This window comes from Mastigoproctus giganteus, chromosome 8 (genome assembly GCF_048544385.1).
Source record: "Mastigoproctus giganteus isolate SK-2022 chromosome 8, ASM4854438v1, whole genome shotgun sequence".
Lineage (NCBI taxonomy): Eukaryota > Metazoa > Arthropoda > Arachnida > Uropygi > Thelyphonidae > Mastigoproctus > Mastigoproctus giganteus.
In genome coordinates this window covers 220,429,649-220,456,859 of record NC_143582.1, presented here as the reverse complement: position 1 = coordinate 220,456,859, position 27,211 = coordinate 220,429,649, and the positions used below count along the sequence as shown (strand labels likewise).

The following is a 27,211-nucleotide window of genomic DNA, read 5'->3' as shown; positions in this document are numbered from 1 at the left end:
CTCTTACTGTCATCTTCTTCTTTTCAGTTACTTTCTTAAGCTTTTTCTCTTTCTATCAGAGGCTCTTACATTAGACCAAAAGTCTAATGTAAAATCTGTTCTTATCAGTATAACTTTAGTCTTATATACATACAGTAACTTACGTAGAAGTCTAACTAGTATGATGGCCACCTTCTTCTGTGGGAACAGGCGTCACGAGGTTGCATACCAGTGGTTGCAGAGGAACCGAGAGGAAGGTGGTTATAGCATTCCCCGACTTGATTGGCTGCTGCTCTGCAGAACTATTAGCTTCTGTGGTAGACCTGCGGAGAGTGGCCATCCAGTCGGATACTATATCAGATATCACCTGGGAGAGATTATCACCCGCCTGGTGATAAACTCTCCCAGGTGATATCTGATAATCAAAGGAGACTAGCTGCAGCCAGAAGTACCCTACTCTACAGGGCGATGGTCAGACTGCTTAAGCCCTGAAGGGTATGGGGGCAACAATGGATTTCAGGGGTTGGAGGGAGGGAAAAATCTACAAACTAGTAGACAGTTTATTAACTGTAGAAAAAGTGAACCCGCAGCTGAGCTCCCTAGGTATCCGAATTAACGCGTGCTTCCTGGCAATACAGAAACTGCAGGCTACAGATCACGCAAGGATTTCGCCTGGAGGATGGTATATGGCCGCATCACAGTCAATGCAGTAACTTCCAAATTCAAAGGGGGTAGGGTTGAATCTTGCCGTAACTGCAACGAAGGAAGAGAAACAATCAAACATCTTTTCAGGAGCTGCAGGCTGGCAAGGCAGAGTTGCCGAAACATAAAGAAACTGTTCTGCTTCTCTCTGACTTGGGAACATGTCGTCTACCACCAGTCCATTGAGGGAACGATAGAAGTATCAATTTTTTGTCGTGTTAGAGGTAAAGTATCTGATATGCGGATGAGAAATGAGTCAATCAAACCAAACATTAGTGACTTTAACCACATGTTTAAATGTTGTCTACTTTTCTTTTTCAGACGGATATCGCTTGGTTGTTAATTATCCTGGAATGGAGAAAGTTTGCCTACGCTGCAATCAAAAAAGGACACGTCAGCTCGAAATGTGACCAGTCCAAATGCTTTAACTGTAAGGAATCTGGTCACATCAGATTGCAATGTGACAAACCCTGTGGAAAATGTGGCTCGGAGGGGCATAAAGTTAACGCCTGCCCTAAAAGATCCTTTGCAGAAGCTATAGCAGGGCACACAGATACTGTGGAAAACAACGAATCTAAATTTAATGGGGAAAATTTCCCAGACAACAAACACAACTTCGGAACAGGAGAGGTCAAGAAAGCCATTCAAAAGGCCACTACCAGAAAAAGTTGACTATAAAGCAGCTCAGGGAACATGGAAAACAAAAAAATCACCTGCACATAACAAAACAGACGAAAAAATACAAGAAAGTAACGCCGAAGCTATGGACACAGAAAGGGACAACATGACTATAGAAAAGATTCTAGGAGTAGATAGCTTTCTAGAAAATATAGGAAAAGAGGATAAAGAGACAAGTTGAAATCCTCGAACGCATAGAAAATGATATTGGCAAAATGGACTTCGAGATCGTCACTAACGAAAAAAGAGAAATCATTCAAATGAAAGTATCCTCAGACGCATTCAGCACAATAGAACTAATGGACAGCAATACAGAAGACCTAAGAGAAACCTTTAGCATTAACTCCTGCATGATGGGAGGACAGATAAGGCTAATCACCTTGACACTGGTTAGACTGCGCGACTCCATCCTCAGAAAAAAACAATGATAACGCTTGGCATCCTAACATCAGAGGTCTCAGACAGAACTTTAAGCAACACTACCTGGGGAGGCTTATGTTAGTCCTAGGGCTCCGCATCATCTTCTTACAAGAAACGCATTTCGTGTCAGTTACCGATATAAAAAAATTTGAATGGAGGTTTAAAGTTCGTTCCTTTTGGACTTTTGGAGAGCGGCGTGCCAGAGGGGTGGGCATTGTCATTATGCCCCTTTGACAGGGCAGTTCTTCAATTTGCAGGGGGACGTCAGTGGGCGCATTGTGTGCATAGACTGGAAGCATGGCGGAAAAATTATCAGGTTGGTCAACATCAATGCACCTAACGAAATTCGAGACCGGATAATCTTCTTCCAACAACTAAGAACATATCTATAAGTAGCAAGATGGGTCTTTATAGGGGGTGATTTTAATTGTGTCCTCGACCCCATACTTGGTAAGACTGGCAATGGGGATTTCAACCAAGGTACCGGGAGGGCATAGCTATTAAAAAACATCTGCAAAGAAAAGGATCTTGTTGATGTCTGGAGGCTAAATAACCACACATCACATGGGAGTACTGGGGAAAGAAATGGATTAGGAACAAGAATAGACAGGTGGTATATATGCCAAGCGAAATAGCACAAGTTGAAAGTATCAAACACATTAACATTGGGCCCTATAGGGCCATCTCTGCCCACAAGCTCGTCATGGTTAAATTCGAACCATTCTCGCCAGTACAACATGGAATGGGAAGATGGAAACTTAATCCAGTACTACTCACTAGAGATTTAACCACGGTGCAACACGAAATCCTCACAGCAATGCAGGACAACGAACTGACCTGTGAGGAGTGGAACAACCTAAAACAAAGGCTGAAAGTTCTTTCCAAAATATGAGGAAAAATTTGTAGGGGAGAAAAAACAAAAGCTCATTCACCTGCGGAAGGAAAGAGATCTGCTATACGGCTGTGGAGACATGCGTGGGGTTTAAGTTGTTAACCGCGATATGGGCACCTTTGACCAAGAAACAGAAATGAAGGCCCTGCAACGTAGGACTTTCTTTAGGGAAAGTGACAAGCCCACTGCTGCCTTTTATGACCTGTGGGGGAAAGATAGAGAAGCGGACAGAACTATCGTCACTATCAAAAAACGAAATGATACTTCAAGCACGACCTCAGAAATATTAGATAAATTCGTCGATTTTTTACACTCAGGAATGGGCCGCATGCACTGGTAAGGATTTGCCAGACAACTAGATGCAGGAAAGATTCACCACAGGGCACAAAACATGGCAAGTTCGCCCACTCACGCTGGGTGAGCTGTCTTCAGCACTTAATGAAGTTTAAAAAAAGCACCTGGTCCAGATAGTCTTACTATAAAATTTTATAAAATATTCTCGGAAATTCTGGGACCCAAGCTGCTAACCACATTTCAAAGATTCTTCACAAGAGGTTCTGCACCCGTCCACTTTCTTGATGCACACGTGATATTTTTAAAGAAAACTGGGAAAGATGGATTGCAAATTCAGGACTGGAGAACCATCACACTAACTAATCTGGATTACAAGATCTATGCCAAAGTACTAAAAAGATTACAAACGCACTTAACAGACATTATTCAAAGCAACTAAATATTCGGAATTTTAGGTAGAAATATCGACTATCAGATCAGGTTCTTGAGAGATCTCAGTGCGTACATTCAGCAGACAACAACGAAGCTGCCATTATTCTCGTTGGAATCACCAAGGCTTTTGACAGACTTTCCCACAAATACGTTTTTGATCTCTTAAACAAAACTGGAGTAGGAAATCCCTGCAAAACGCCATACGGGAGCTATATGAGAAAGCCACCACTAAGCTAATAATCAATAGAATGTTATCCAAAACCATTACTTGTCAAAGAGGAGTTACGCAGAGTTGTCCCCTCAGTTCAGTGCTCTTCTCGCTTGTTTAGAGCCACTACTAAGGAGACTGGACATGGAAAACTATTGAGGTATTTCGATGCCAGCAACCAATGCAGAAGCCTGGCATACGCTGACGATGTTGTCATCCTCTCAGAAGATGCAGACTCCGTCAGAAGATTCCTTCAGATAGCAGATAACTTCTCTCTGACTTCCGGGCTAGACATCAACCAAAGGAAAACGAAGTTGAAACTTTGGAGCAAGTGGGCAGATACTGAAATAAGATTGCTTCTCACTGAAATCACGGTCGAACCCAACACAGTCAAAATATTAGGAGTAACCTTCACTGACAGACCGGTATTAGAAATGAACATAATGATCAGGGAGAGTCAAGCTAGGCTGGACAAATGGAGAACGGGACTCTGGTCTTTCTGTGCAAGGGCAACCATTTTGAAAACCATTGTCATTCCCTACATCATGCACATCATAAATATAACAGGCATAAATAGAAGGAAGGAGGATAGATTCCACAGATTGTGGAATTTCTTTCGAAGTTGCTCGAGCAGTGGTCGAGCAACTTCGAAAGAAAGCTGACGAGGAAAACACAGACATACTGATCCTTCAGGAACCGTACACGCATGTTAAAAAAGTACGAGGTTATCCAGCCAATTACAAGATCGTCCAAACTGACGAAGATACCCCCTAGGCAGCCATCATTATCCGAAACCCAGCCATTACAGTAACGGGAATATCTCAACTATGCACCGCCTGGGCTGCTTGTGCCCATATTATCTCCCCATTGGGCGCTTTCTTTGTGTGTCCCTGTACTTCAGGCCAGGGGAAGACATAACCCTCGCAACTAGATATCTTCAGACCCTCTTGGACACATTGCCTAATCAGAGGATCATCATAGGTGCAGATGTAAACTTCCACTCCCCGGCCTGGCACAGCATGACCCCAGACAGGAGAGCCACGAGAAATGGCCAGATCCTGGAAGATCACCTGGCAAACACTACATTTGAGATCCTCAACTTGCCACACCAACTGCCAAATTTCTGTAACACTCTGTGGGAAGCCACAATAGATGTATCACTCGCAACTGCGAACGTCGCCCGATATATTAAACGCTGGACGGTCCAAGACTACTGGACCACGTCCGACCACAGAGTGATTACATACCAGATACAGAACCAACTCAGTAGAACCCCGGTGACAAAAACATCACTAAACCGCTTCGCAGTTAATAAGGCAAATTGAAAAAGTTTCAAGGAAAAACTCACTGCTTAGGTTGGGGAGCACTACCAGACTGCGAGCCGACCCATAGAGGCAAATGACCTGCAAAGAAAAGTAACTGAAATCATCATAAAAGCTAGCGAACAGGCAATGAAAAGGAAAATCCCAAAGCCAGGCGCCATGCCCTGGTGGACCCCCGACATCGAAAACCTGAGAAATGAAGTAATGAGACGACGAAAGGACTTCCAACGGGCCCGGCGATCTTGGCCGGTCGCTGAGGTCGCGGACATCAGGGATAGGTGTACAGACGCAAGGAATCGATACACAAAATTAATAAAGGACACCAAGCGCAAAACTTGGGAAAATCTTGTTTCCACAGCAGGGAACACTAACCCCTGGGGAGTGGTTTATAAAGTAGCCACTAACAGACACTCCAGAGGAGAAGTCGCAGAAGCAACAATGACCCCGCTGGGCCCTGACCACTACGTGGGATGACTCGGTGACCAATATCCTAAACACCATCTTCCTGGAACAAGTAACTCCTACCCACCCAGAACAACTGCGGATCTGTCAAGAAAATGTGGATGAGCTGCATGTGGCCGCCATGCAAATCAGAAGCAAAAAATGCCCTGGCCCAGACCTAATTGAACCGGAAATTGTGAAGAAAACGGTGGAATATACCCCGGATCTGTTACTCACGCTATATAACACCTGCCTCCAAGAAGGAACCTTTCCTAATGACTGGAAAATTACCAACATCAAACTTAAATTGAAAAATCCATCAAAGCAGCCAGAAAAACCAGAGTCCTACCGTCCGATCGCCTTACTCCCAGTTGTAAGCAAATTATTCGAGAGAATGCTGCACAAGAGGCTACTCCACTATTACGAAGGGGCAAACCTAACAAACACAATGCAATTTGGATTCAAACCTGGCCTATCCACGATAGAAGCTCTCAAGACATTGCTGGATAAAGTAGAAGCTTGTACTACCAAATATTTTCTTGTTATCAGTATTGACTTCGCAGGGGCGTTTGACGCCATCTGGTGGCCGAGCGTCCTCGCGAGACTTAGGCGGGCTGGAGTGCCCCTAAACCTGTATAACACAATCAGGAGTTACCTAACACAGAGAACGATCGAAGTACATGCACCGTATAGGAAGCTAACTAGACAAATCCACAGGGGGTGCCCGCAGGGCTCCTGTTATGGAATATGATTTTAGATGAATTCCTGGCCCTTGATATTGGCGAAGTCGGCGCCCAGGCCTTCGCCGATGATTTGATAATAACTGTTGCTGCTGACTCACGAGCGCAGATCGAAGAAAAAGCCAACCACGCGATAGGAATTTTGCAAAACTGGGCTACAATCCATTGCCTGCGGATTTCTCCAAGTAAGACCTGCTCGGTACTCCTGAAGGGCAGACTCGACCTTGCCAGACCACCGCAAGTGAAAATCCGAGGCATCACAATAAAACTTGCTACAGAAATCAAATATCTCGGAATCATCATTGACAAAAATCTGTCTTTTCAGCCCCATCTAAAGTACATTAAACAAAAGATACGGAAATATTCTGCATTGGTCGCAAGAGTAACCAGGAGGGACTGGGGGCTTAACAAGCGGACCCTGTCCCTCTACTACAAATCTACCTTCATCCCGGTCATCACATATGCTTCACCAGTTTGGTACAAAAAGGTAACCACAGTGGTAAATAGAAGAACATTGGACAGCATCCAGCGGTCAATAATTCTGACAATCACACGAGCTGTCTCCACAGTCAGCACGCACGCACTCCAGGTTCTGGCCGGAGTCCTCCCGCTGGACTTGGAAATCATCAGATGTGCCCTGACATATAATATGGCAAAAGAAATACCGTGCACTATCCTGAACTACACGTTGGATCTCGCCAACAACAGGAAGCTTGAAAAAACCAGACTGCTCGACCACCTCCGATAGGAATGGCAGGATCGGTGGACAGAATCCACTAAAGGGGAAATCACCAAGAAGTTCCTCCCTAGCGTAAACAGAGTCTTTCCAAAACTCTCGAGTTGGTTCCAACCAGGGCTCCACGTCACCTTTCTGCTCACAGGGCACGGGCCATTTAATGCAAAACTATCTAGCTTCCGAATCACTGAGGATCCCCGTTGCCTCTGTGGCCACGAGGAGACATGGCAACATCTCATGTATGACTGCGACCAGTATGAGGACCTGCGATGCAGGCTCACCACTGCTATCACCTACTTCCCGCAGAACATGGAACAGCATCTTCTCGACTCGGAACAAGAATACAAAGCCCTTACCATTTTTGCACAGAAACTCTTTGCTAGATGGCGAGCACTTATAGCAAACCACCATGCACAGCACCCAGAAGCTGATGATGAATCCCAAAACCAGGACTAGAGAAAACCGGAATACACAAGAAAACTGTACCAAATAACCCACAACCACGAACATGATCATCATTTAGCCTTGTTCACGAGGGAACTGACAACCAGGAAGACCTACGTCTGAACCAGAGACAACCTGACACAGGACTTGATTCATGTATGACCCTGCGACTGGGATCTGACTCCTACATTGAAAAAGAACACCAAAGAAGATACGGTTCAGATCGCTTGGACCCCCACGTGCTCACAACTGTCAATGCCTGATGGCGATCTGTACCGGGCTCCCTTGCCTGGTACCTTTACTCCCCTTCCCCTGGTGAGGAGGAGGAGACAGTCGTCTCCTCTCCACCCCTGCCAACCCTGATTCTTCTCCTGGTGGGGCTTGGACCTGCCTCACTGAAAATCCTGGGGTCGCCTTCTCTATCATCCCCATACTTCTGTCTTTTACCCCCAGCCTTCAGTCTCCCCCCCTACTCTGCCTAATACGCCAGCGTATAACCCCCACACAAACTGCAAAAACTTAACTTCGTCCAAATTAAACCTCATACACCTCATGGCTTTTCTAATTCCAGCGCTCACCCCTACCGAGTCTTTTTTTTTTTTTTTTAGGTCCTAGTCACTGAAATCTCAGGAAACTAGGGGGCAGGGCCTGCCAGAGTAAACCTTCATTCTGTGTACCTGGTCTGCCTCCACGAGGCCAATTGTGGACAACGTTGTAGGGGTCTAGCGGCTAAACAGCCAGATGAACAACGATACACAACACTACACATATACAAAATCCACACACTTTCAAATCTCTGGCCTTCCCAGTGAACTGGTACACCTACAATGAAAGCAACGCAGAGATGGGAGAAATCTCTGGTGCCATTAGACATCAATACACTTTACACTTTACCCTTATTGGTCTGAGTGATGGAGAGCCGGTGAACCCAGGCAGGGCAGGCCTACTCCAGGCTTGCCTTGCCTGGGTTCACCGGAAATAAAAATGGGGTTAATAATAAATTCATACAAACCTTGGAGGGTAAGTTGGAAAAAAGAACGTTTTAGCAATGCTAAAAAATAAGATTTGAAACTTAAAATCAAATTTAAGGAACAAGACAGGCCATTGTCTGCCTTTTATGATCAGAAGCTGAAAGATCTTGCTTCGGATCGATTAATTACAGAGATAGATGCAGAGCACGGTTTGGTTACTACCACGCAGGAAATTGAGTGAATTCAAGAAATATTATACAAAAAAATTCAATAACCAAGGGAGAGAATCTCTTTTATTTGGGAGGTTGACCGTTACCCGGAGTACAGTTGCATAATGCTGTAATAAATCGTGAAGAACTCAATGCAGCCGTTAAGGAATGCAATCTTCACAGGGTGCCTGGTCCGGCCGGACTGGGCATCGAGTGGTATACACAGTATTGGACAGTTATTGCCCCATCTTTATTGAAAATTTTCAATGATTTTCTAGAATACTCTAATTTACTAGTCTCGTTTGTAGAAACCCACACTGTATTTATCAGTAAAAAAGATAGGGATGCTAAGCAGATCGGTAACTGGAGGCCAACTGCATTGTCAAATGTGGATTATAAGAGTTTTGCAAAAATTATCAACAACAGGTTAAAGGCTGGGATTTCTAACGTAATAAAAGGCAACCAAGTGTATGGAATTCCAGTGTCAATTAATTCTAATCTGTACTTACTGAGGGATGCAATAACTAAGGTTCGGATTTTTATGTATTATCATATTCATTTTTCGTTTACATAAAGGCATGACACTTTAGTGGGACCATGTTACATGGTCTAAGGATACTAAAGAAGCTTGTTTCTTATTTCACCATATTTTTCACATTAGGTCATAATTTCAAAAAAAAAAGATATTGGTTCTTTACTCACTCACAACCACACCGTACTGTCATTTTAGTTATAATTTAAAACTTTACAGTAGTTTCGCCTTGTACTGAGCTCAACGAATTATTCGTTCAACTTATTTTATAGAGTACAAACTTCAGCTGTTGGCGAAATGAAGCCAAAATTGAGCTTTTTAGAAAATGGATTTCTTCTGTGGTTAAAGAAGAGTCTAAAGACGTAGTAAATGAATTAATAAATATAATATTGGTGTAGATACAGCATAGATAACTCTTAAAGAACAACTACGATAGTAGTGTGATAGGCATCATTTTGTCTGTATCTCATGTCCTTCACAACGAGTTGCCAAAGTATTGCACTACCTCGATTAAGTAATGCTTCAGTAATACTGTAATAGAGAAAACTATTGTTACTAATTCTCAGTGAGTACCACCACCCAGACTGCACCGTTTCAAAGCTACTTGGCTTTTCATCGGTTGGTGGTGGTAAGAAAAGTAACAATAGTCTTCTCTATTAGTGAAGCATTACTTATTCGAGGTAGTGCAATACATGGGCAACTCGTTTTGAAGGAAGAGCACAATAAGAGATACAGACGAAATGATGCCTTTCACACTATCGTACTTGTTCTTTAAGAGTTATCTATGGTGTATCCACACTGCTATTATATAGAATCTTAAACTCTTAAATATTATGCCTTGTTGAATTTAGTTTAAGTAAATTATTCCAATTACAAGGGAAAGGCCTATTTATTATTGATATGTATACAAATGTCACATCGTTTACGAGAAAACTCAAGTTATTTTCGCAACAATTCCAAAATAAACGGTTAACTCACTTTCCAATCTTACAAAAAAGAGAAAAAAAAAACTTTAAACGTGCTGATTTTAAGAAATATGAGGCTGTAATAAGTGACTTATTTAATGAATTTACAAGAAGATTTGATGATTTTCAAAAAATTTCTAAAGATCTATCTTTAGTAAGCTTACCATTTAATGTCAATGATGCACCACCTTGTTGGAACTGATAAATTTACAATCAAATTTAATATTAAAGAATCAATTTGCTGAAAAAACAATAACGGACTTTTATGCCTGGTCAAATCCAGAAATGTTTAAAAATATTCTGGATAATGCGCAGAAATATTTGGCATTCTTTGGATCGACATACCTATGCGAAACTACATTTTCTTTAATGAAAAATACAAAGAGCAAAATTAGATCAAGAATAACGGATGAAAATCTAGGAGCAGTTCTACGAATAGCCACTAGTGAATTGAATCCCAATTTGGATGAAATCATAAATCAGGAACATTCCAAATGTAATCCCTCACATTAAAGTTTTTGTTTTCTGCATTTACTTAATCATAACAATAAAAATGTTTATTCCAAATTGTAGTTCTTATCTGTACCTATCTATAATCGACTTCTATTTAAATATTTACTTTTTTTAAAAAATACATTCATAATTTGGTAATTCAAGTAATATAACATTTTTTAGGTTCTGATTTTTTTTGTTAAATTATTCAATCTATTCCGGCCCGCGTCATGATACGAAAATTTCATTCGGCCCGCTGACGGAAAAAAGTTGCCCACCCCTGATCTAAATCATATCTCCTTGCATAAAAGGTTCTGGATAAAACTAATCATGCAACTGTTGCTAGATTTCTTAATGATTCTCCTCTTGGTAAGTACTGTATCTCTGTGATCGCTGCTACATTGGAATAGGAGTCTACGCGGTTAAAATTAAACTTATTATTAAATAATTAATTACTTATTATTTAAAATTGTAAATGTATAATTTATAAAATGATAAATTAAATTAATATACAATTACTTATTTGTTTCGGGTATTTTGTGGCCGTGTTTTGTATTGGAATAATAACTAATTATGAAAATTTCATACTAATAATTAGCGCAATTAGAAAACTGCTGTCGAGACTTGAACGAATGGAAAGCAGACGAATCTGTCCTGACTGAATTAATCGATAAGTCTTTGACAGGCCACAGAAAAATCTTTGGTATGACACGTGCATTTGAGTTCTGCACCACACGTAGAAAGATCAAGTTCTAGCGCCAAAACTACACTGACCTAGAAAGATTCACTATTTTTTGGATTAATTGTGGTGAGCTGACCCTGGAAGTAGTGCAAGACCAGGACAACTCGTGGCAAAGGTGGAGCAAGCTCCGAGCTCTTCGCCGAGTTCCAAAAATCAGTTTAACATCTCAGGGCCCGTTGGACCCCGTATCAGATATTAAGCTGATAAGAACAGATCTTGTTTGTGTACCTTTAACTCAGTTTTTCCTAACAGTACTGTTAGAAGCACTCCTCTGGCCAAGGTATAAGGCAAGTAGCCTCACCAGGGTCGAGAGGGTGCGTACACAACTATAACTTACAATTATCGAGCTTCAACCATGTCCACTCTTTAACTGTACTTTATATGTTACTTGGTTACCATCATGTTCCTTGAGCACCTCACTAGTCCGTAATACCTGAAGGCCTTCAGGCCTATTGGTGTGGCCGATGTCTTGGCTTGGGGTTCCCCCATAGACTTCTGAGGGCTCGGGTGGAAGCTATGGTTGGAAGTGAGAAGGACAGGAAAGGAAAGGAGAAGAGAAAACTGACCAATTTTGAACGTTTGGGGAAGTGAGAAGAGGTAGCTGTAGTAGCTTTCAAAAGTTTGTTCCAGAAATACTCCCTGGAGGAAGGCCAGATTTCACTCCAAGGGTGCTTACCCTCAACCTATACTATATTCGATTAATATGTATGTATATATATATATATATATATTTATTTATTTTTTTTATTTTATATATTTATTATTATTTATTTATTTATTTATTTTTTTTTTTTTTTATATATTTTTTGTATTATTTTTTTTTTTTATTTTTTTTTTTATTTATTTATTTATTTTTTTTTTTTTTATTTATTTATTTTTTTTTATTTTTTATTGAGGGAAGCACTGAGTTAATATGTTAGTGTTTTTCCAGTTACTTCCACGTAAGGTTGTTGACGGGTGCCATTCTAAAAAGTCACGGTTACTCTGTGTTCATGGATGTAACACAGCCGGGGTGGTAGACACCATTTTCTTTTGAAGCAGTCCTCTCCAATTAGAGTAAATTCTGTTTGGAAGAAGTTACGAAGGGAGCATCTGCATGAGCTGAGAATGTGCAAGGCTGTAACTCCTCCACCTTCATATATCGCTCTGTTTCTGACTTTCCAGATGTGGTATCTGATCTCTAGAATTGCAAATAGGAAGAGTCGTTTTTCCACTGTGAAGGGGTCTGGAATGTTCAGGTAGAGAGCCTCTTCTTCTGTAATTTTGTGGACGTTGAACTTGTGACTTACATGCTTCCATACTTGTTGCGTAATGTGGCATTGGAAAAGCAGATGATTCAGGGTTTCTTCTTGTGTTAAGCAAAAGGGACAGGTTTTGTTGTTTGTCTTGCTCCATTTGTATAAGTTGGATCTTGTGGGTAAGTTTTGATGGAGTGCCCTCCATGTGAAGTCTCTTCTGGATGGGTAATTTAGGTTCTTTGTGTGCAGTCGCTTCCACGTTATTTCCCAGTTTGAGGTTTGTGCGTTGACTGGTTGGCATTCCTGTGGCTGTAGGATCTTTTGATACAAGCTTTTGATTTTTTCTGTGGCCAGATTTAGTTGGATGTGGTTTTTCCCTAGTTTTCCCATTGTGTCCAGAATCTCCTTGTAATACGAACTCGGAGTCTCTGCTTTTGCTCCTGTCTTTAGTGTGTGTTGCATCCGAGATATTCCAGTCCCCAGCCAGTACCTGGTGAGACTTTCAGCTTGGTGGTCTGGGTTTTTCAATATTTCGTCTGTTAGTTTAATTTTTTCCGTGATAATTCTTGTCTGTATACAAGGCATGTCGTATCCTCCTTTGTGTTTGGGAGCTTTAACTTTTTCCCTATGGACTCCCTCGATTTGGTGGTTCCAGAAGAATCTGAAGGTAGTTGACTCCCAAGTTTTCCTGGTTTTGGCCTCCACTGGCAAGATTGTCGCTGTGTACATTATTATGGGGACTATTGTAGTTTGTATGATTCTTTCTTTGGCTTGGAAAGAGAATGTTCCCCTATTCCAGTCTTTTAAGCTATTTTTTATTTTGTTAGTTATTTCTTTGTCTTTTATGGGTGCGGTTTTTTTCTTGAATTTTAAGCCGTAGATTCGTATAGAGCCTTCGTCGGCTGCTGTCTGCGGCCAATTTCCTATGTGGAGGATGTTTGTTTTTGCTTCGTTGATTTGGAGGCCAGATGTTTTCCCATGCTCTTCGATTATCTTTATTAATTTTGTGTAGGAGGAGTAGTCCTTTAGGGTGGCTGTGATGTCGTCTGCATGGCATAGTAATTTGCATTCCTCTTGGTTTCTGCCAGGGAGAGGGACTCCATTTATGTTGCTGGCAGCATTGATCTTTGCTAGTAGTGGTTCTATGCAGAGTATGAACAGTGTTGGGCTCAATGGACAGCCTTGTCTTACCCCGCGCCCTACCTTGATGTCGTTTGTGTGGTGTCCGTTTACTTGAATTTTTGTGGTTGCTGCTCTGTACAGGGATTTCACTGCTTGTGTCCACTTTTTCCCTAGGTTGAATTCCGAGAGTGTTTGGTGGAGATATTGATGTTCGACAGAATCAAAGGCTTTTTGAAGGTCTAAGGCTGCCAGAACCATTTTATCCTTCTTTTTGTTGATATATTCTATGATGTCACGTATTAGTGTCAGGTTGAATTGTATCCGTCTTCCTGGGACTCCGCTTGTCTGGTTTGACTTGATGATGTATTTTAGATTTGCTTTGGCTCTGTTGTTCAGGACTTTTGTATACATTTTGTAGTCAGTGTTTAATAGGGCTATTGGTCTCCAGCTGCTTATTTGTTTTAGATCTTTTCCTGGCTTCGGTATTACGGTTGTTACTGATGCTAGGAATTCCTGGCTTGTTTCCGAGCTTTCCCAGAGTTGTTGGAATAATTTTTTAATCATGGGCCCTAGGATTTTCCAAAATGTTCTGTAATATTCTGCTGGAAGTCCATCTGGTCCTGGTGTTTTTTTGTTCTGGCAAGTTTTTAGAGCTGTTGTGATCTCATCTAGAGTGATTGGAAGATCCATTCTTTCTGCTTGGCACTTTTCTGGTTTGGGATGGTTTGCTTCTTCGCTGCTGATTGTATTAGAGGGGTTGCTTATTTTGAATAGATCTGTGTAATATTTCTGGAATTCTGATTTTATTTCTTCTGTTTCTGTGACTTCCTTCTGTGCTGTACTAATACATGTTATTAAGTTAGATCTTGATTCTTTTGTTTTTCTTTCATAAAAGGCTGCACTGTTGTTTTCGCTGTCCATCCATTCTGCTTGGAGTTTCCATTTATGTTTTCGGGCTATCTCTAATTCTTTGATCTCTATCTCTCTTTTTATTTCTTGGATGATGGGGAGGTTTCCTGTTTCTGCATGATTTCCTCTCTCGAAAATGGTGAGTTCTTTTCTTAGGGCTTTCAAGTCTTGTCTTTGTTGTTTTGCTACTTTCTTCCCCTGATGTTGGAAGAAGGCTTTTGTGGCTTCTTTTGATTCCTGCCACCAGTCCCATATGTTTTCCTGTGGATTATTTTGTAGGCTTTCCCATAATGCTTCATACTCTGTTTGGACTTCTGGTCTTTGTAACAGGCTGGTATTTAGTTTCCAGTATCCTCTTCCGTGGTCGGCTGTTTCTACTGGCTGCAGCGTTATGTTTACCATACGGTGGTCGGTGATGTAGCTGGTTATAAGAACAGATACTACACTTTGATCTTAGCCAAAAGGCCGAGAAGCGATACCCTAAACTGGGGCCGAAATCCTTAAAACCGATTTGAAGTAGGCATTCTCTTGGTGGTTCCCCAAAAATTTACTAAAACCTCAATATTTATGAAAGTTCTGCACAAAATAGAGTATTTGTCTTTTCAAAAATAACACTTCTTCACATGTACTAAATAAATTACTTACAAAGGACGGCAATTTTTAAAATTAAAAAAAAGTTTTCGTTTTTTTAGATATAAAGTCCATCTGGTCAGAAAAAGGGCTAAGGAATCAGCCATCTACCATCCGTAATTCCTAAACTCTTCGTCAGGATGGTTGTCTATGATTTTGGATGGTAATTTAATTAATTTATTAATGAAAAGCCACTGAATAATGCTCCGTTTTTAGTGGTTGGTACCATAATCCAATATAAATTATCAAAACTTTAAAAAGTTAATCGGAAGATTCCCTGTTGAGGTAATAGCTTAAGAACCTTTGATTTTTATGCTTTTCTTAAATCCATCGAACTTTAAATTTAAATTATAGATAAATTAAATAAAATACAGTTTAATTACGGTATCTTCTATTTTCTTCTTTTTGTTTCTTCCAATAAAATGAAACAAAGCAGTTTGCCATTTATTAAAAATTGCATACCGGTAAAGATTCAGTTATTGTATAGCACAACAGTGGTTACTGCACTTTCGTTTTAAAAAGGTTCGGTTTTGAATCTCTAACAGAAGGAACTACTTTTCAAATGTGACAGTTGGCTATTTCCTGGAGGCCGTGAAATAAATTTTAATACATTTTTGTTTAGTTTTTAGGCAATGCTTTACTTTGTACTACTCTATAAAGTTTCCGTGTGATGTGCTGCCATCTATACGCAAAATGAAACTTGTCCATATTGAAAAAAAAAAATTATTAGGAATGAATATTTGGATTTTTTTTTTTTTTTTTGGTCCTTACTATTTTTTAAACAAGAATAGAAAAATTGATACAATGCAATGTGTAATATCCATTTTAAAAAGATAATTTCTAAGCCAAAATAATATGCTGTAGTACCATATAAATTTAATTGTGATATGTTGCATTATGCGCGTGCGCGAACTCGGCATAGTCGTTCTTTCAAGTGCTCCTAATAATCGGTTGTGTTTTTAAATATAAGTTAATGAGTAGAGTTTTACACATGTACTAGGGCAACGGCCAAGTGTTTTTATGTCTCCCGAGGTCAAAATCTTCATGTTCTGTAGATTTTGATGTTCTGACGCTCAGGCGCAAACTGATAAGGTACTAGATCAGCATGAGGACCTGATGTGTCAGAATTGTAGTAAAATGGGCGAGAAGTTTATCTTATTTGAAAATATTCTGAGAAAGCTCTGCACAGAGAATACAACCCTAAGAGTCACAATACATAGGCTGGAAGACCTACAACATTCTACGCACCATTCTGTGTCCTTGCTGCTGGAATCCAGTTAACCCATCCAGCAAACAGACTCCTTACCTATGCAAATTGCTCAACACTCGAAACAAATGGTTTCTGACTCCCACATCGTTCAGAAAACAGAGCCGTTACCTGCAAACCTTTCACCTTCATCCCCTGCCCCGGAATTTGCGAAAGCATGTGGGAAGAAATCAGCAATAAGCAGAAGTAATGTGCCTCCCAAGCAAGGCAACGCCAGTCTTAGTAGAGAAACCTTTGTAAGCCGAGCAGATCAGAATTGTGAAGCTGTTATTGGCTCTAACCCTAACCCACTAGGTATTAAAAACATGCAACGTAGAGGAAGGAGGTCTAAACCATCCAGCATATTTATAAGTCGACTATCCCCAGAAACAACGGTGGAACCAATTGAAACTCTTCTGAAGTAGCTAGACATACCTGGTACCCCCATCAGGGTTCCGACCAGGCATCCAAGCTATGCCTCTTTCCGGATCAAGATCAAAGATCCTAATATAGAAAGGTATCTAAACACAGATATCTGGCCTGCAGGTCTCCTGGTGATGCCATCTTTTGGCGACCACAATGTGCAACCAGGGGTACATGCTATCTCGAGACCAGAGGTGGGCAGGATACATCTCTCTGCATAGCTAGGCAGCAAACCAGACTGTACCTTTCAACCTAATGAAAGAAGAGCAGCCACTGTGCTGACTAAATCCTGCAATCGTCTTGTCTAGTCTGATAATCAGATACAAGTGCACATTACTAGTAGGGTGGGTCCTAATGCCACACCCTCCTCAAGAGGAATCCACCTCCAATCAGCCACCATCCTCAGGGAAAGGAACCCTAGAAACTTAATCCAGATCTAGCCTGTCAGCGATAAACATGTGAAATGCTTCATGCAGAACATCAGGAGCCTGAAGAACAAGCTCAATGCCCTGATTGACATACTTCTAAGTGCGGATTACGACTTTGTTATCCTTATTGAAACCTGGCTTCGTGATGACATGGACATATCGCCTTTAACCACCAACATTGGTTATCAGTCTGTTCTGGTGAACAGCAAAGATAGGAAAGCATGAGAGTCTTAATCTGCCAAAGGCAACAGTTCCCTCTGATCAAGGCTTGTGCATATCCTGTTAACGATTTTCAGGCTGCACTGGGCTACTATCTAGTCGATGGACTACAGTTGCCAGTATGTTTACTTACCCCCACCCGTTGCAGACCAATGCATTACTAATTTTTCTGCTTGGCTCCTGACCTCTATCAAGTGCAACTATGAAGTAATAATTCTCAGAGACTTCAACCTGTCCCTGCCTGCTGCATCAAAGCTCCTCGATCAGTTAATTTCGGATCTGTCGAGTCTCAACATCTACTGCATCTGTGTTCCCCCTCTCGAGGAGAAGCCACATTACAGAGAATCTTTTCCAGCCATGGGAGTGTTGAAGCTGCAATCAGTTCTAATTTGGCATTTCCCTCCGACCACAGGCCAATTAAAGCTTCTGTCATCCTGTTGAAAGAACGCTATAACCAACCAAACCAATCAACCTCGATTGAAAAGATCAGGAAAGCTGTATATGATCCAAAATACCTAAAAATTGAAACAGTAATGTATCTGTTTAGGCTCTACCCCTGGGGAACTCTCAGTTAAATAGATATAGAGGAAGCTTCGTTTTGATTTCAGAAATGGTTCCTTTATTGCCAGAGTGGCCATGTCAAGAGTTTGCGTCATCTGCCCACACTCGAAGCCGTGGTGGTCCAGTACTCTTATGCACCAGTTTAAAGAAAAACAACGGCTACATGCCCAATTCAAAAGATCACCCACAAAAAGATCATACTCAGCGTACTCAATAGCCAGATATAGTTTCCAGAAATCCAAGAAGCAGGCTATGAACTCGTTCATGGAGAAGAGGATAGCGGGTGGCCAGCGATCCTGGTCGGCCAATCATATCCGGCCAGCCGAATCGTTAGACCTGGCCGAATGGCGCGATCATGTAACCCGGTTCGTCAAAACAGACAGTGCAGCTGCGGACTCCCCCTGGAACAGTGCACACTACGACATCACTAATCTCACTAACGTGACGATTGGCGAAGAGGAGCTAATCAAAGCCACCAACGCTCTGTCAAAAAAAAGATCCATGGGAAGTGACTCTATTCCCACCTTTTGCCTTAAAGTTGCCTCCTACTTCATTAGCGACGAGCTGACAAAGTTGTTTAATAGAATTTTACAACAGGGAGTCGTCCCAAACGCTTGGCTAAATTATAGAGTCATCCCAATTCGAAAGGTGCAGAATCCGACCTCTACTGCTGACTATAGGCCTATTTCAATCTCCTCCCCTTTTCTCAAATGCTTGGAGAAGTGCTTGTTTAAAGTGGTGGCCAATCATCCTTTCCCAGAGACCTCGGCATACACATTACGCGCTTTCACAAAGATCGCTGATAACATGCATACAGACTCTGAATTTGAAAACCCTTCAAGCCTGGGAGCAAAGCTATGTTATGCATGCTGTTTTTCTGGATCTGAAAGCGGCCTTCGACAGTGCAAGTTAAGCCACTTCCGTGCCTCCTGGAGAACTACTACGGTTTCACGGGTAATGTCTCGAAGCTACTCAGAAATTTGCTGACCAAGAGGTGCCTTACCTTCCAGCAAGGGAATAACTGCATCACAAAACAGGTGGAAGTCGGTATACCCCAAGGTGGATCGTTGTCGGCACTGATTTTTTCAGCAATATTTATTCCATTAATGAATGAAATATCTGCGTTTATGGCCTACGCCGACGACATTGTATGTTACCTCTCAAGCCCGGCTAACACCTCACCGGACCAGGCAGAGGAATTATCGAATTCTATCCTCCTGAACAAATATCCGTCCTCTTTCTGTGAATACGCTACTTACTTTGGGCTTAAAATAAACCCTGAAAAGTCTAAATATATCATCTTCTCACCTAGAGCACAAGCAGACTTCAATCCAGCAGCCTCTCTGCAGCCCTCCATTGTGGGGCATGTTCTCGTCGCCACTGATTCAGTAAAATTCCTAGGAGTGGTAATGGACGAAAACCTAACGTATAAGGAACAAATCCAGCAACTGCGTTCAAGAGCATTACGGGCTTTCGGGGGTATGAAACTTGATCTCTGTAGAGCGCACAACAAGAAAACAGTCAGAAAATTTCTCCTCTACTGCTTTAGTTCTATATCAGTTATGGTATAGAAGTTTGGTTGGCTGCTCCTATGTCCAGTCTGAAGATATTCTGGGGTCTGGAATTCTGGGTCCTAAAGTGGGCCAACAATTGGGCTCAACTACCCTATACAACATCAAAATCACAGATCTGCATAAATCTGAGATACACCCCGGCCCAGCACCTGGCATATGCGAGGAAGCTCACAATGGCGCTTAATCTGTGCTCCGCTGCTCTCGACTTCGTTAATATCTGGGAAATCGTAGGCTGGAAAATCCCTGGTAGAGCCCTCAGAAACCGTCCAGTGCTCTGTTCTAACCTGCAGAAGCTCTCGACCTTCAAGCGACACTTCCCGAACAGCATCATCGGCGCGCTGAACTCCGCAAACATTGATTTGGATGTGTGGTCCAGAGATTCTGCCTACAGAGAAGAAAAGCGCAAATCCATAGTGAATTGCAGTCAGCATTCCTGCAATTGTCAGTGCAACTAGTCAATTCCCAGTGAACGTTTCCGGACTGTCTCAATGTGTTGCAGCTTGTATATAATAAATATAAAATCTATGTACTATAATGCAATATAAGCTCTGTATAATCAATATTTTATAATAACTATAAAATCCATTGGTTGCAATATTAGCTGTGTATATTGCACTGTCTATATATTTGCTGTGTACCAACGTAGTTTTTATGTACCGAATGTAATGTGTACAGTTAATTGTAAGATTCCTGTGGTTGCCTGTAGCGAGAATCGTGTCCTACATTTCTATGAATAAAGAATTTTATTATTATTATTATTATTATTATTATTATTATTATTATATACGCAATTTATGTTCACTCTGACCTCTTGCAGACCTGACTGAAAAGCATATAGACCCGAGTAAAGAGAATGATAGACGTAAAGAGATGAGAGGCCAGAGCAATCCAGCGACTCCACCCCATATCACTCATTCCATGTAGAGCCGGGCCCGGTAGACTGACAGACGGGTAGCCGCCTGGAGTAGGCCTGCCCTGCCTGGGTTCACCGGCCTTCCATCACTCTCAGACCAACAGTGGGTTGCTACAAATGCGAAAATACCACTTGAACGCCCCGAAGGGGTGGCCATGGCCTACCCAGCTCAGGGTAGAAACCCATGCCCGCCCCTTCAACTACAAGCTATTTCTAAAAAAAAAAAATAATAATAAAGCACTAATTTAAGAACCGGTTTTCCGTTTGCAAGCCATTTTTCCCAGTTTTTTTTTTAAAATATTGCGTGTGCATCAAGAAAATGGACGGGTGCAGAACCTCTTGAGAAAAATCTTTGAAATATGGTTAGCAACTTGGGTCCCAAAATTTCACAGAATTTTTTATAGAATTCTATACTGAGACTACCTGGACCAGTGCTTTTTTTAACTTAAATTAAAATCAGACAAGAAAATTTATACTAGAAACTTAAATAGAGCTACTTAATTAAATAAACAAATCCTACTTAATAATTAAGTAATTCCAAAACTTACAAACGACCCAACCATGTTTTAAGACTCTTCAGCGCAGTAATACCTCGAGACTCCCGTTAAGTAATCTACAAATTGTTGGTGGTTGACATCATCTACACACAAAGTACGCCGCCCCCAAAACTTCTAATTCTATCCAAAAAAAAAAACCTACCATAGATGTGCGTATGACATCCTGCAAATACCTTGAACTGTGAAATTCTTATTGGCAAAAATTTTATTTATCCTTTTGGAATTGTAATTCATTAATTAAAAACACTATAATTAACTGCTTGTTTCTCATAGCTGGAGTAAACTGTCTGCGCAGGTGGCACAGTGGTATCGTCACCGTCCTACCCACACAGGGTAGAAAAGGCACGGGTTCGAATCCCGTCGATGACGAGAGGAACTTTAATGGGTTTTTTTCACTCCGTGGATGAGTTAGTCGGTCTCAGGCGCAGATAGCAAGGTTTCTTCCCCAGAAACTGGGGTTTTCGTCCAGCAAAACAGACAAATCGACCATAGAACACACGCAATTAAGATATAAGACACAGCACGGCAGATGAATTTCATTATTCGAGTGGCCTTATAAGAAAATAGCTTAGTTTAGCTGGGGTAAACTGTACGCAAATTGTCTCGTTTTCTCCCTGAGGTGCTGAAAGTTTAAGGAAAATTTGTAAAAATGTTCAAATCTGATTAGCAAAGCGACACGATACAAAGATGTTCTATAGTTTCCATTTCAGTACAAAAGGTAGAGTATTTCCTGTTCCCTTAAAATTATATTTTATTTAGTTTACAGGTAGGTTCTTATACCCAATTCTCCAAGCCAGCTCAATCGTGGACAGATATCCAGTGGTGTTATGCAACTGGCGAAAAAATGACGGTTTACCTACACCAAGGTCAATTTTGTCTGTTGGACGGAATAAAATTTAAAGATTTCTTCATAAATTTCTTTACTGATTTTCAGTGTATAAAGGTTAACACCAGCTGATTTTAAAACTTCACAAACTTTAATTAAGACCTTAGAGTACTAGGACCCTGATAATCCATGCAACCGAAAAAACCTGTTTGAATCCTAAGAAAAATTTTACCAATACGCTATCTCCGTGACTACCATTCAACAATCTATGTAGCTCCACTATGTCAGTTGCTAAAATCCTATAGGAGATCTTAGGTATGGCAAACCCCCATATTCCTTTCTCTGCTGTAAATATACTTTCTTTACCTCTTGTCTGCGATAGTTCCAAAAAAACTGAAACAGAAGTAAAGATATCTGCCTCTCCACACTAACGTTCATACCAGTCACATTTAAGGTATATAAGATCTTAGGCAAAATAACCGTTTTTATTATCAAAGTTCTAAGGCCAATTTTCCACTCGTTTATTGTTTGTTTAGTTATTTGTTTTATTTCTCTTTTAGGGACGGTAATGTTCAAAATTAACCACCAGAATTTTAATAGCTCCCACTTTGATTTGAAGACCTGGTATGACGTTTTCAAACTACTCCTTTCCAAAAACGTTCAATTTGCTTTTAGCATAGTATACACCCAACCTCGAAAGAAATGGAAACTGTTGACAAACGCGAAAGAATTCTTTTCAAGAAGAGGCAGCCCTTAAAGTTGCAACAAGATCATCAGTAAAGGCCTGAGTGTGCACCCCTGTCTAACACCCCTCTGCAGAGCAATACTGGTAGATAGTTTCCCATTGATTAACAGTCTCGTACTAGTTATATCATAGATTGAATTTATAATATTACGTACTTTATCGCCCACATTTATACGTAGAAGAATCTGATTTAAATATTTGTCTAACACTGTCAAACGCTTTTTCCAAATCCACAGCGAGAACCGCTAGTGGACAACCCCTGTGCCCAGCATATGCTATTACATCCCTCAATAAGTACAGATTAGAATAAATTGACATTGTGGAATTCCATACACTTCGTTGCTTTTTATTACTTTAGAAATCCCAGCCTTTAACCTGTTGTTGATAATTTTTGCAAAAATCTTATAATCCACATTTGACAATGCAATTGGCCTCCAGTTACCGATCTGCTTAGCATCCCTATCTTTTTTCCTGATAAATACAGTGTGGGTTTCTACAAACGAGACTGGTAAATTAGAGTATTCCAAAAAATCATTGAAAATTTTCAATAAAGCTCGGGCAATAACAGTCCAATACTGTGTATAACACTCGATGCCCAGTCCGTCCAGACCAGGGGCCCTACGAAGCTTGCACTCCTTAACGGCTGCATAGAGTTCCTCACGATTAATACAGCATTATGGAGAAAGGTATTTTTAGCATTACTAAAGCGTTCTTTTTCTAATTTACCCTCCAAGGTTTGTATGAATTTATTATTAATTCCATTTTTATTTCCATTTAGAAGTTTTGTACAATTTTATAATTTTAATCTGTTTTTGTAGTTTAATCATTTTCTTCCTAAATTCATAACTTAAAGTTTTCCCTTTACTTAAAAAAATACTTTCTGGTGTTATTTTTAATCTGTTGCCACACATGCCAACTATAATCATTATTAAGCCTAGTTTCCAATAATTTCATATATTCCTTATCCTCATTCTATACTAGATGAGGGTTACATTTCCATACTCCTTTTCCACAGATGACTGAACTAAATAGCTGCATATCTAATGAGACCAAACAATGGTCAGTGATATGCAAACCATTTGAAAGAACAATATGTTTAACATTATAAATGTTACTAACGAGGTTCCGAGATATGTAAAAACGGTCCAACCTCGAACCCATATTTCCTCTAAACCATGTTGCTCCTTTACTTGCAGTATTGTGCAGTCTCCAAATATCCAAAAGTTACGGTCATTCAAGGTCTGATCAAGGAAGGAAAAAGCTGCTGTCCCTTGCATAGGATAACCCAAAATTTTGTCCAAGTGCGGGTCGATCCTGAATACAATTCTAGCCCCGCCCCCCTAATAATGATCCTTTGAGCTCCACGTAAAAAAACAACAAGTTCTAAAAAAAATTCAGCATTATTAGGAGCACAGACATTTAGAAAACGCACAATCCTGCCCCCATAATGGCAATCTATGGCAACTATTCTCCCATACTGATCTCTCTGAACATTATTAAAATATCCTAAGACAGGTTGCATAATTAAAATGCCAACCCCTCTCCTTCTGTTATCACGAAAACTCCAAAAACTTTGAAATTTAAGTGTTATTAAAGTTAGTAACATCCCATCCTGTATTAAAATGCACTTCTTGAAGAAATAAAATTTTTATACCTAGTCCTAAAATGGTGCTCCATACAAAATTCTGTTTAATTTATTTTCTAAACCCCTAAATATTTAAAGAGCCGATAATAAAATGATTCATTGAGAGCACTTATGTTCTAATTCCGACAGCACATGTGCTCTGACAGCCATTGCCAGTTCTGTAAGAACTTCTTTCATTCTTAACTCAGAATTTCAGAAGGTTTCCTCCAATTCTTCAACAGTAGACTCCCTGATATAAAACATCCCCACAAGCTATTGAAATACTTTGTACCTCCCGTTTTCTTTTAAAAAAGGTATTTTCAAAGAAGTGATGTCACCTTCTACAATTTTTTTCCGGTTTTCACCTTGTTCTACTGAAGGACTGGTCACTGTTTCGTGCTCCTGGCGCTTTTTAATATTTACCCCTTCTTCCATGGGAATCAACTTCTCCTCCTGTGAAACTGTTCCCTCCTCATGTGGAGAAATTAAAGGCGGAATATCTTCCACTCGCGTAGGAATAGTATCTTCCGATGTTATCTCTAGAGGGATGATTCTTCGCCCCATACGTTCTGAAAAACAACTGCGAGGACAGGCATTTATTCTGTGTTCCTCACTGTAGCATTTTCTGCAGTTTTCCACACACTGGGACGTAATGTGCCCCACTGCATTGCAATTAAAACATTTGGATTTAAGATGTTCAGTCGAAAGACATCTGAAACACATTCTCCGCACTCCTGGGTAATTCAGTAATAACCTATACCCTCCTACAGTTACGATATTAGGTTTGTTCATCTCCATAAGCACAGTAATTGTACCTGTTTGCACTCTAGGATATTTCCGGTAACAATTACTTTTTACCTCTACAATCTTTATCCATTTTGATAATACATTTTTCAATGGTTCATCTGATATTTAACTGGAAAGCGGTCAATGGTAATTAATTTACGAAAATTACCCACTAGTTTAGACACCAACTGCCTCTTTTTAAAGGTAAAAACCTTCTAAGGCCAAATCTCTAGTCCTCTTGTTCAAAAAAACTACATGAACTTTGTTTGCTGGTAAAGGCTTACACCTGTACGTTGTTTAATTATCTACCCATAATTACCTACCAAACAGTCCAAAATATCTATAATTTCCTTATCACTGTCTAATAAGAACTCGACAGTTCTTTCTCTTTGTATGAGAGAACTCATTTCTAAATCTAAATTCACTAAACTGCACAAGCATGCAAAAAAAAAGAAAAACGAACACCCCCTCCCAAAGCACAAACGTTGGCTTTAAGAAGGCCACGTGCCCAGAAGATAAAACTTATTAAATGTCAAACTAATGAGCAAAAATTACCAATCCGAATGAATATTCAAACAAGATACGCACTTTCAATACACTGATAAGAACAAATACTACAGGTTGATCTTAGCCAAAGGGCCGAGAAGGGATACCCTAAATTGTGCCCGAAATTATTTAAACCGATTTCAAGTAATCAGTCTCTTCGTGGTTCCTCAAGAGTTTACTAAAATCTCAATATTTATGAAACGTATGCACAAAATAGGCTTTGAAAGAAATAGCTAAAGTATCAGCGCCATCTACCATCCGAAATACCTAAAACTTTCGGCAGGATTGTTGTCTATTGAATTTGGATGGTAATTTAATTTATTTATTAATGAAAAGTTACTGAATAATGCTCCATTTTCAGTGGTTGGCACGATATGATATCCAAAATAAATTATGAAAACTTAAATATTAATCCAAAGACTCCCTGTTAAGGTTTAAGAGCCTTTGATTTGTACGCCTTTCTTAAATCTGTCAAAATTTAAATTAAAAATAAATAAATAAATAAAATACAGTTTAAATATCTTCTATTTTCTTCTTTTTGATTCGTCCAATAAAACGGTACAATGCAGTTTTACATTTATTAAAAATTATATACAATTAAAGGTTTTTCGAAATGTTTTTCCTTCAAACATTGTATTGTCATCTCTTATTGTATTATTATTGTATGCCACAACAGTAGTAATTCCACCATTGCTTAGAAAAGGTTTGGTTCTGAATCTCTAACAGAAGGTTCCTGGATGAGGCGAAGTAAATTACAATATATTTTCGCTTACTAATCAGTGCGATGGTGGTATAGTGGTTAGCATAGCTGCCTTCCAAGCAGTTGACCCGGGTTCGATTCCCGGCCATCGCAGTATTTTTTAAATCCCCAGGAGTATGGGATTGGCACAACCAGGATCCTAAGCAGGATGTCATCGTTCTTCTCTTTCTTGGTAATTCCTTTCTACTTCTGACTCTCTCGATAAATCGGTAATGTTTTTTTGGTTTTTTTTTTGCTGGTGCAGAAAAAGACCAGGCTCCCTTGTACCATATAGCTAATAATAATAATGCTTTTCTCTACCCCCAGGGGCTCACATCTGGTGAGTATGGTCTTGGCACACCCAGGGTCCTGAGCTGGATATCATCATTCTTCTCTCTCTCTCTCTCTCTCTCAGGGTAACTCGTGATTTTTTTTTTTTTTTTTTTTTTGGGTGGTGCAGCAGTAGCCTCATGCTTCCTTGCACCATATGGCTAATAATAATAATAAGTGAAAGATAAATTATCTCTGAGGTACATATACTAACAGAGCTTATTATGTTAAAAAGGGCTAAGGTATAATGCAAAGGAAACGAAGGAATGAGTAATAGATGAAATTAATGTACAAATAGCTATAATGTGCTAGAAGGGTAGTAAAGTTTATAAAGAGGGATTCTGAATATGTTTTAATGGTAGATAATTGAGTTATATGAGCAACTCTGAATATAGTGTTTTAATTGACGAAGATTCGTTGGTGTATCTGAGTGATTAATAACAAGTAGGGACTTTAGAATACTGAAGCTGGTCTACAAGTATATTGTAGAGTGGTGAGAACACCGAGCTGAATGATGAATGTAGCATATTTGATTGTTAATACGTGAAACAGTATTGTATACAGGAGTAAGTGAAATAGGTATGGTGAATGCACAA

General features: G+C 40.2%; 2 non-coding genes and 2 pseudogenes across 2 annotated transcripts; 1 reads left to right on the top strand and 3 right to left on the bottom strand.

Annotated features, from left to right (window-relative positions):
* Positions 1–11,260: 11,260 nt before the first annotated feature.
* LOC150082326 (U2 spliceosomal RNA) lies at positions 11,261–11,467 on the bottom strand (annotated as a pseudogene).
* Positions 11,468–14,844: 3,377 nt separating this feature from the next.
* Positions 14,845–14,945, bottom strand: LOC150082325 (U2 spliceosomal RNA; annotated as a pseudogene).
* A 10,512-nt stretch (positions 14,946–25,457) lies between these two features.
* On the bottom strand, positions 25,458–25,651 carry LOC150082324 (U2 spliceosomal RNA). The gene has a single exon (XR_016547333.1). It is a non-coding gene; the product is annotated as a U2 spliceosomal RNA (small nuclear RNA).
* A 676-nt stretch (positions 25,652–26,327) lies between these two features.
* Positions 26,328–26,399, top strand: TRNAG-UCC (transfer RNA glycine (anticodon UCC)). Its single transcript has one exon. It is a non-coding gene; the product is annotated as a tRNA-Gly (tRNA).
* Positions 26,400–27,211: the final 812 nt, after the last annotated feature.